Genomic DNA, 11,585 nt, shown 5'->3' with positions numbered 1-11,585 from the left:
ATACTTATCAGTATCCTCAGTGAATAAAATACCACCCAAGAAAAAAAAACTATTGCCTGATGACAACAGGCAGCCATCATCACAAGGGAAAGTCCTTATTGCAACATAGAGGGCGTGGCAACAAAGTATAAGGCGGGGTTTTGGCACATAAAAAGCAGGAATGTTGTTCTTGTATGTACACAGAACGGTCACTGACAGTGAGAGTAGACATGACATTTAACAACAGAAAACGTTTTCTGTACTGGAAAAAAATAGGATCTCATGTTCTAATTATATTTGTCTTTGGATTTGCTAACTGTCATTCAATACAAAAAATTAAAGGCTGTGGAATATCATGCTCCCAGGTAAGCAGCTTCTCATGCATGTTTGTGGTTATTCTACTGTATTTCAACATTATTAAAACATTATAGTATAAATTATGATTAGCTTATTTGGCTGCTTCTGGTAGTTCTATTATATAGCCATATAAATAGGTAATTCAATAGAAATGTATGTGTATAAAATAGAATTAACTGCAGACTTAACATGCACAGAACAGTTTTTCATGTTGCTAAGTGTAAATAGGAGTAATTTTTCCACAAGCTGACAGTAGATGTCACTGTTGTTGAAAGGCTCTATGCATTGCTTTACTATTTGTGTAATGTATTTACTAATACACAGCTTGCCACTGCTTACATCTGTGTGTAGTAGTAGTAGTGGTAGTAGTAGTAGTACTAATAAATAATTGTAATATGCTGATTTGATGCTGATTTTAGTATGTATGCTCTAGCAACAAGGATATGCAGTCAGACCTGTTTCTACAAATAAGCATCCTTATTATTAATTGTGAAAGGGGTTTTCCAGCTCGGGATTTTTCTTTTTAAATGCCTCAAGCTGCAGTGTTATTTTTCGTAGCCATACTCACCTGCCCTGATCCCCCACAGCATCCATGTTGACAGTGCTTGTTCCATGCTGCTTTCTGCTTTTTCCTGTAAAGTTTTGCTACTGATGAAAATGCCTGCTTAGCTAATCATTAAGCTGAATTGGCATTTCCAGACAGAATTAAATGTCATTTTTCTTAAACTGCACATACATATGTGGTAGATTTATTGCCAAAATGTATGTGATTAAAAATCAACTCTATTCATTTGAATGGGGTTGTTTTCACAGGAAACATGGATTTCTACAAGCTCATGATCAGTAGGAATGTTGCAAAAAAAATAAAATAAATGCAAATACAATGCAAAAAATGCAACACATCTACTGCATGTAAATACACCCTTAGGTTATGTTCACACTAAGGCACAACTCTATACTGCACTTTATAAAGAAAGGCAGCAAGGGGTGTGTATCAGCGTCTGCTGCTCTGAAGCGATCACAAAAGTTCTAAAAAGATCCTGGGTTTTACAACATAATATTCCACTCCAAAATGGTCTAGAGATTTCAACCAAGTGTGGCTGCTCACACTACCACTTTACAGGCAATTAGGACTTCAAGCTATATATATAATATGCATAATACAATATTTTGCATTACTTTAAGAAGTTAAAGGGGTACTCCGGTGCTTAGACATCTTATCCCCTATCCTAAGTGCTGGGGTGCTGCGTGCAAGATCACGGGGGTCACCAGCGGCAGGACCCCCGCGATCAGGCATCTTATCCCCTATCCTTTGGATAGGGGATAAGATGTCTAAGTGCCGGAGTACCCCTTTAAAGGTAAAATGTAGACTAAGGTATCTAGAATAATAAGGGAGATGGTATATTAAAAGGTTGGATGGCTGTTTGTTATACAGTGATTAAGCTTTATTTACATAAAGCCAGTAAACCCTTGAAGTGTTTGTGTTAATCTTTAGATCAGATAATGATATCATGCATTGCTGTGTCCATGATAAAGATCTGTGAGCATACTTATGTACTTGGCATTTCTTTGTAAATGCATTCATCTTATATACCTACTATTACAATTACTTTGGGTGTTTACAGTTTGACAACGGAATTTCCCAGATTACTAACTAAACGTTAAAGGGCAAAATTACATGTGGCCAAAACTAGTTTTAGCATTTGACATATGTCTACTGTTCTCTGATAATTCCATTTACAAAACTTGTGTCTCTACTCTCAAACTACCTAGATTAAAGGGGATATTCCAAGTTTAAATGGAGTCACATAAGCAGTGTAGATCATAATGCTGAACGGTTTATGTAACCCCATTAAAGTCAATAGGAGTTATTCCTGAGGGGTGGGCTGGGGGGACCCTCAATGTACCAGAGGTTGTGAAATCCCTTGTTTAGGTGAAATGACATATCCACATGCAACAGATTTGTTACATACATTTATGTTACTATTCCATTTAGATTCATGGAAAAAAATGTTTGCAGCTGTAGAACTTTCTGCAACAAATCTGTCACTTGTGAACATACACTAGATGGCAGTTCTTGCATGGCAACTGCAAACACTCTGGCTATAGCTATGAACAACCAAGATTCAAGAAGGTCATTACAATATCATGTTGAAATGATAAAGTAAAGATCCACTAAATTCTTTAAATAAAATCTCTTTGTGACAACTTCCAAAAATGAAAGTGAAGAATTAAAAGGGTTTTACCACTATGATAAATAGGGCTAAACTGAAACATTATGGAAAATATTTGTAAATACAAGTTATCAGCTGGACTGGACAAGCTGGACAAAATGGCCCAGATTTATCAAACTGTGTGAGAGAAAATAATGGAATGATTGTCCCACAGCAACCAATCACAAATCAGCTTTCGCTTTACCTCAGCTGGTTAGCTGAGCTGTGATTGGTTGCTGTGGGAAAATCACTCAATTTTTTCTCTCACAGAGTCTGATAAATCTGGGCCTGTGTTCTATTTTGCTTGTTGCCATGGGAAATAGGGATCAACCGATATCGATTTTCTTGGGCTGATACCGATAATCTGTGGCCTTTTAGGCCGATAGCCGATAACTTATACCGATATTCCGGTATAAGTTATCGGCTATTTCTCCACACCCCCCCCCGGCCCCGAAGAAGCCGCTGCAGATCATTGACTTAAAGCGGGCGCTTTAAATCAATGAACTGCCGAGGCTTTTGCTGGGCCTAAGACTGCCACCGCCACCCGCTTCTCTCCCCCTGCCTGTCCGGGGGACCTCCCAACCACCGCCGCTGACCCCCACCGCACCGCATGCCGCCCCATTACCGCCCCCACCACCGCTGCCCCATTGCCTCCCCCACCGCCGCTGCCCATTGCCTCCCCCACCGCAGCTGCCCCATTGCCTCCCCCATCCCCGGTTTTATAATTACCTGTTCCTGGGGTCTGGGACCAGCGCTAATTCTGGCTCCCGTCCTGCGCTGTCACTGTGCGCACTGACGGTGATGTCGCGTGAGGACGTCACTTGTCATTGCGCTGCGCAGCGCACAACGTAACGCAGGACGCAGCAGGAGCCAGAAGTAGCGCGGGCCCCAGACCCCGGGAACAGGTAATTATAAAACCGGGGATGGGGGAGGCAATGGGGCAGCAGCAGTGGGGGGGGGGGGCGGTGTGCGGTGCGTTGGGGGGGGGGCGGTGCGGGGAGCATTATCGGATTATCGGCAAGGTAATTACCGATAACGTCCAAAATCGTGAATATCGGCCGATAATATCAGCCAAACCAATAATCGGTCGATCCCTAATGGGAAACAGCCTGGAGATCATCATTACGCCAAGTATGCTCATTTCTCCTCACACTACTGCGAATCTGAGCATGAACATTGAAAATGGTGCCAGGGGGTGGGGGGAAGTGGGGGTGTTATGTGTCAGTGATGTAGTGTGACAGCTGGGCAGCCTTATTTTCGATGCGCTAGCTGTCAGTTGGGGATTTAAAGTTTTCTGGGACCCAGAGCAATGAGGGACCGCATCACGTCCGATGCGGTCGTGTCACTTTCCCTCCACAGCCACATGTCCTCATTCACTGGGACGTCGGCACACCTCCTCCCTGCCGTTCTCTTGGTCCCAGCAAATTCTAAAACTCATTAAATGATCATTAAAGAGGCTGCCTGACTCCCTAACTAGGTGACAGCCCACCATCCCGCACCCCACTTCCCCCTGTTGCTTATCTTTTTTTATGCATGCTCAGGTTCTCGGCAATATGAGGGGAACTGACTATGCACGATTAGGAGGGAATAGGAACTCCAGACCATATCCAATGACAACAAGCAAAATAAAAGATAGTGTCCAGCCTATACTGGTAAGCCTTTCAAAAACAATTGAATGCTGATAACGATGTGTAGTCAAAATATATTTAATTTCCCATAATGCTTTAATTTAGACCCATTTTTCATAGTGGTAAAAATCCTTTAATTGAAAGTCTGAAGTAAATTAGCGTAAATTAGTGGTGGTCTACTTACAGAGGTAGCAAAATAATTGGAATGGAAACACCACTGCAGTTTGAGAGCCAAAGCCAGAAGTGGATTTATGAGGTAGGAGATGTATAAGTTCATCCTTTATTTTTCCAATTCCTTTTGAATATACTTCTGACTTAAGCTCAAAAACTGCACTGGTAGTTTAAAAAACAAAACTAAATGAAAAACTGCCGTCTTCCGGTTCCGGCGCGGGGATGTGAGGATGCACTTTGAACAGCTCCTGCCTGTGCGATCACCACACGCCCTTCCACCGCGTCTTTACCTGCATTTCTAACCTGCCAGACTGGGGGAAGGTTGTGAGGAAGGTCCGGCATGTCACCTTATGGACCGTTACCTCACAAAACTGCCAAATAGCCAGCGTAACTCCAGCGGCTTTCTCCTGGCCTCTGAAACATACGGGCCTAAAATGGCTATGACGGCTGCTGAGAAGAAGGCGAACGGCTCCGCCCATGACTCCTCTCCTCATACAGACACATCGGAGACAGCACAACTATTAGACATGGATACTGCTGTACCGCCTACCCTGGACCTCTAATTGCTGTCGCCGGAAAGAGATCCAGACATTCCACCCTCAGGTACAGGAGGGGAGTCGGGGGGGGGGGGGAGCCCTTCATGGCGTGGACTTAAAGCTACATGCTGCAGCGGTGGCAGAGCGCCTGTTCCCTGAATTATGGTCCGCCATGATAGAGACCCTCTCTGCTACACTTCACAAGATTCAGATGGACCTTTCCCATAAACCTTTCCCAGACTACACAGAGAGTGGCTGAAGTAGAAGGAAGGGTCCAGAAAGGACTCTACTGCTGCTTCAATACCTGCGATTAAATATGTTATTCAGGACAATGCTTATCTTAAGGATCGGATAGAGGATCTGGAGAACAGATCCAGATGAAATAACCTGCGTTTAGTAGGTTTACCTGAGCTAATAAAGCCCCAACAGCTACAGCAACTCTGTGAAACAGAACTGCCAGAGGCCTTGGGTCTCACGCAGCGGAGGAGAGGAGAAAGAGCCCACAGGGTGGGACCACCTATACAACCATCTGGTGATAGTAATACGCAAAAGGACCCACATCCGTTGCAAGTTATTTTGCGTTACCTAGACTACAATGATATTGCGCACTTTCAGAGCCCGTAAAGCTCCTCTGCTGATTAAAGCTTCAAAGTTGTCCTATTTTCTGACTACTCTGTAGAAGTAACCAAGAAAAGAAAGGCTTTTAGCGCTTCCTCTATAAGAAAGGCCTCGAGTTTCATCTGCAGTACCCGGCGATACTTCATGTGCAGACTCCGGAGGGCTCCACTCATACCTTTCATCACCCTGAAGAAGCTGCCAAATTTTTCCACATTATCTCGGATCTCCAGGATGCCATGGAGGACAGTTCATCTTTTCCCAACCCTATTGCACGGCTTCTATTGTAAGCCCTGACAAGAAACGACGCAAACGACAACCAAGTCGGCTCACCTTAGACGCTCTCCCCTTCCAATGGACATCAGCGACCACATCTGAGCAACCAATGACGACTCCACCTGCGGCAGGACTTGGCGGGTATGATAGACGCTTCCTGGACCCCCAGACCCGATTCTCTCTATGGCACTGATGGGGTTACATACGTGTTTGTTCTTCTCCAGGAGATGCTGTTTGTTTTTTCTCCGGTCTCTCAGACACTATGTTAGCTGAATAGTTCTGCATTCAGTTTACCACATTTTTAGCGGACTTTATAGTCATAGATCCGCATAATTGCTAATGTTTCTGATTACTGTTTTCTTTTATTGCCGGTAGACATAGCTTCGATGCACTAGTCCCTGTTATAGGTTAAATGGTTACCCTCATCTAGGAGTGTCTATGATGGGTTAGTTTCATTGTGATAGTTCTTCAGTTATTTTTTCCTCTCCCCCCCCCTTCCACCTTTCCGCTCTTCCTTTCCTCCCTTCTCCTCTCCCCCACTCCCCCCACTTTTAATTCTTCCCCCCTTCCTACCCTCTGGCGTTAGGGCTTCGGTGGCAAAGACAGATACTCAGGACCCACTGTGCTTACCTATCTGTCCAGCCTCTTTATTCTAGGTTGTTATACCTTAGTTACAGTGCACAGTTAGGAGTTGGTACTCTCCCCGAAATAGGTGAAGTCATGGTCTCCTTTTGGCATACAATGACGTGCATTTCTAATTTTTTGATTTCCGTTCTTTTTAGAATGGCCAGTCTTGCTTTACTGTATGCTCATTTTTCTTGCATGTTCTGTGTTTTGTGTCCCTTTGTTTGTCAGCAGTGGTCATCCAGAGTCCACAGGTCCACCATCTACATTACAGCCTCTCCAGGTATGTGATTATATAGTATTTTCTTATATGAGAGTAATATCTTGTAATGTTAAAGGGCTGCGCTCCCCCCAAAAGCGCATGATGATACTCAGGCACCTCCGCAAACTCAAAGCGGATGTTGTCTTACTGCAGGAAACGCATCTGCCAGAATTGGATTTTGCTCGGCTAAAGAAACTCTGGGTGGGCACTATATTGGGGTCGGCTACAGCTGCTCGTAAGGCTGAAGTCATCACTTTGATTAGGAAACACCTCAGACATAGGGTTTTACAATCTCAATCTGATGGCAATGGTAGATTACACACCTTGGTGCTTGATACACCTAAAGGCACTTATAGCATATAACGTATATGGCCCAAATGAAGCATATTTTGCCTCTATAGAAGCCTGTATCCTGGCAGATCCGGTACCTGTGAAAATAATTGAAGGTGATTTTAATTCAGTGGCACACCCTCAGGAAAATAGGTCTTCTACCACCGCCAGACTAGAGTTGAGACGTGACCAGGTTCTTCGCCCCCTTCTAGAGCACACCTCTCTCATAGATTTTTGGAGGTTACATAACCCTTCGGAACGGCAGTTCTCCTTTTTCTCTCATGCTCAGTCAACCTGGTCCCGTATTGACTATTTATTAGTGCATGCTTCCCTGGGATCTTCTATGGAGGACATGGCTATTTCTGACCATGCACCTGTTGTTCTTCACTTAGCTGACCGTCATCCTCATGGCACTGACATACTGTGGCGATTTCCGGCTGCCTTATACAAGAATGACTCGTTTGCCACTCTGTTACGGGAATGGTGGCTGGACTATGTGATACACAATGGGGAACATTCAGCTGACAGGGCACTCTTCTGGGATACTGCTAAGGCAGTTTTGAGAGGTCACGTCATTTCCTATGCAGCAGGGAAAAAAAGGGAACTGGCCGCCAAATATACTGCTGCCAGTGAATCCTTGGAAAAGGCATATACAACTTTTCTATCTGACCCCTCCCAGGTTCATAAAAATGCTTGGACTACGGCAAAGGAGGAATTTGATGACTGGTTGGCAAAAAGGGAGCAATACTACCACACAGATTTTCAGGTACTTTTACATAAGTTTGGAAACAAATCAGGTCATCTATTAGCCTCCTTGGCCAAGGGACAAACCCCCCCCCCCCCCCGCCTCCATACTATCCCTCCGATCTTCTAGTGGAGCCATCCTTACCAACCCTAAGCACATTGCGTATTATATGGGCAAATATTATGCCAATTTCTATTCTGACTCATCTATTACCTGGAGACACTTTGCTTAGTAAGGAGGACCTCCCGAAAATCAGTGAGGAACAATTGGATCTCTTAAATGTGCCCATTTAATCTTAATTGGTAGTACAGACCATCAAGCGCCTTAAAAACCTGAAAGCTCCTGGCCCGAACGGGTTAACTGGGGAGTTCTATAAACTCCTCCAAGACCAGGTCTCAGACACGCTTGCTGGTTTGTATTACCAAATGTTACAAGGTCAGACTTCTTTGGCATCTGCTTCTATGTCGTACGTGAGACTTATACCCAAACCCAACAAAGACCCCCTAGACCCAGGATCATATAGGCCCATATCGCTCGTAAATGTGGACTCCAAAATTCTATCCTCCATTATGGCGGACAGACTAGCGCAGATTATGCCACACCTCATCTCCCCCTCACAGGCAGGGTTCATTAAACATAGATCCACTGTCATGAGTTTGCGAATGGTCCTCACGGTTCTTGATGCTGTTCAGCACCGCTCCAGTCATCTGGGATGTCCTTCTTTACTGACTTTAGACGCAGAGAAGGCATTTGACAATGTTAGTTGGAAGTGGTTGGATGCGGTGCTGGATGCTATGAATTTCAGGGGGACCTTTTGAGTTCTTTTTATACCTCCCCGAAATCTAGAATATACATTCCAGGATTCTTATCCCCTATATTCCCACTCAGTAAGGGCACCTGCCAAGGTTGCCCGGTATCTCCTCTTTTGTTTAATATTGCCTTGGAACCATTGACGAGATACCTGACTACATCCACATTGTTCAAGGGTATCAAGGTAGGGGAAGCTGTAGTTAAAGCATCCCTCTACGCAGACGATGTTATCATTAATTTACAGGATCCGGCGAGAGACCTGCCCCGTATTCTGGATGCCCTGACACAGTTTGGTGAATACTCAGATTATAGAGTCAACGCTCACAAATCCTCGCTCTTACTCTTAAAAAAACCCTCATCTGCTTACGCCCAGCTTACTCATTCTTTGGGGATCTCAATAGTTTCCCAACAGATTACTTATTTATGCATTAAAATAGGTAGACTATCCAGATCTTTGTATGCCCTTAATTACCCACATTGATAGTCAAAATTCAAACAGAACTACATAAATGGCACAGTCTACCCTTATCATTGTTAGGGAGATGTCACCTAATCAAGATGTGCAGTTTAGCTAGGCTATTATACTCCCTCCAAACTATAGCGCTATTACTAAAGCATACTGATATCAAAACGTTAACTTCCACATTTACAAAATGTATTTGGGCCGGAAAGAAACCCCGGATAGCCTTACGGACATTGATGCTTCCGGTGAATGAAGGGGGGGGGGGGATGAATTTTCCTGATGTCAGGAGTTACAACTTAACCTGTATACTGAGACATTTCATGGATTGGTACCATAACTCCTCCTTCTATTCCAACGTTTCTCTTGAATCTGCTTTCGCTGCTCTGTGGCATCCGTTAGCATTATTGCATTGCTCGATTCCCTCTTTGCCTCCAGTCATCAAGCGTTCTCTGCTCTTTAAAGATACTATAGCCACGTGGAAGGAATTACGGAGACGTATGGGTCTGTCATATACTTTCTGCAAACGCCTTTCCCCTTGGCTTACGCTGGACTTCCCAGCTGGGAAGGATAACCCTCTATTTAATGTGTGGTGTCAGAATGGAATCCATACCATGGGAGAGCATTGGTATACGCTACGGGAATTGACTTCCCAATACGCTATTCCCTCCTCGCATTTTTTACCATATGGTCAAATTCGCTCTTTTTGCAGATCTAAACTCATGGACATTAGTAAGGAGGCTAGTCTTACTGGATTTGATTCCATAGTCACCTCCACGACTGACAGATCTATCTCAGATTTATATTCTAGACTAGGTAAATGGTACATCTTGTCACCTTCCAAAAAAGTGGGGGCAAAATGGGCAAGTATCCTACGGGACCCCAATATCCCTGAACACGTATTGACGGGTTGGGTGGATTTTCAAAGACATGTTCCTAACGAAAGATGGAGAGAGACTCAACTTAAGTTAATCCACTGGGCCATATATGCATTCACCATTCCACCGTCCATCAGTAACCCATCCAGACTTAACCATTGTCTGAAATGTCCTACACCTAAGGCTGACCTATATCATTGTATATGGCTATGCCCACACACCCACACCTACTGGGGGCAAGTATCGCAACTACTTAAATCATTGGGTGCGCATGGGTCTGTTCTAAGTCCTTATGAGGCGCTCTTTCATATAGGGGTTGCAGGGCCTGGGGACTGCTATTCCTATGTACATCTCTCTCCATTAACACATACAATTATCATTCTGGCCAAGCTTCACCTACTACGTGAATGGCTTTCGCCATCCTCCACTACGATAGCACATTTACTAGAGGCGTTGAAACTCCTATTTAACCTGGAGAGAAGGGAAGCGCTTAGCCATAAGGAGAAGATGGCGAAGCGTTTCGTCAATAAATGGAGATTATTTCTGACCTCGTACTATACAGAGCTTATATCTATAGTCCGTCCCTTCGCATCCACACAATGGTACACTATGGAGGCCGTAGCAGGTTCTTTGGGAGCTTTGAAGGTTCCCTGACTATTAACACAGTGATTTCTGCTAATTATCACAGTTTTTCCTATTTCCACTAGTGATTTTTTTCAGAATCTACTTGGAGAGCGCATTCGTTAGGAATCTGGAGGTCGGCTGCTTTTATGGGTGTCTTGTCCATTTGTCTTGTCTGTTTCCCCATGTCTGTCCGTGTGTCTTTTTATACTGTTTGTGAGTTATGCATTGGTATTAACTCCTTGGGTTAGCTTTAGTTTTTTTATTTTTTTTAAATTTTGCTTTCTTAGTCTGTTAACCTGTACAACTCTATGCTTTAACTATATGGTTCAGGTTACTTAGGACAGTATCTCCTCATCTTGTTAGTTGCAGCTGATCTGATTATGTATATTGTCTCTGCTATCTACACCATGCTATACTGAGACTTTACCTGGCCGCTTGGATTTTGTTCCATGAATATTTTATGATGCCGATGGAAGGCCTGTATATTTTGATCCTGCTGTATTCTAAGACTTTACTGTATGACTTACATTGTTACTGCCTGATACGTTTGTTACTTACTTTTCTACAATAAAAGTAAATTGTCTTTAAAAAAAAAAAAAAACTGCCACCACAGCCTCAAAGGTGTAGTGATCTGTTGCTGAATGAAAAAATGCTTGTTCATATTGTTTATGCAGGCCTAAAAATCACCCTTACCTGGCAGCAAATGTAAACAGAGAATGTGTTATCTACACTGATGATTGTTAAGGGTCACATGAACAATCCAGTAATTGTACTGCACCATCTGCATGATCTGCAGAGGTGAAGGAATCTTTTATCACACTTGGTAATGATGTACAGGATTTTGCATCCACTGTTTCATTTTCTGAAGTTCTGCCTATGCATAATGTTCAGAATGATAGGCAGAGGCGTATCAAGGAATTCAACCTATGGCTTGGTAAATGGTGTCAAGAGCAAGGATTTTGCTTTGTGTCTCATGATAGCTCTTCTTGGAATAGAAAGGAACTGTACAAAAAAGATGGTTTGCATCTTTCTCTCAAATGAACAAATGTACTCAGTGAACAATTCCAAGAATTTGCT

The 11,585-nt window shown here is 43.6% G+C and overlaps 1 protein-coding gene across 1 annotated transcript in view; it reads left to right on the top strand.

Annotated features, from left to right (window-relative positions):
- The first annotated feature begins 220 nt into the window (after positions 1-220).
- The window catches only part of IL17REL (interleukin 17 receptor E like), a 111,297-nt gene continuing 99,932 nt past the window's right edge, over positions 221-11,585 (top strand). The window contains exon 1 of the mRNA XM_056573736.1: positions 221-344. The gene's annotated coding sequence lies outside the window, so the exon portion shown is untranslated. The remainder of the gene's footprint in view (positions 345-11,585) is intronic.

This window comes from Hyla sarda, chromosome 4 (assembly GCF_029499605.1).
Source record: "Hyla sarda isolate aHylSar1 chromosome 4, aHylSar1.hap1, whole genome shotgun sequence".
In the NCBI taxonomy this organism is placed as follows: Eukaryota; Metazoa; Chordata; class Amphibia; order Anura; family Hylidae; genus Hyla; species Hyla sarda.
Note: the sequence above shows the minus strand (reverse complement) of the source record. Positions and strands in the feature narration are given on the sequence as shown.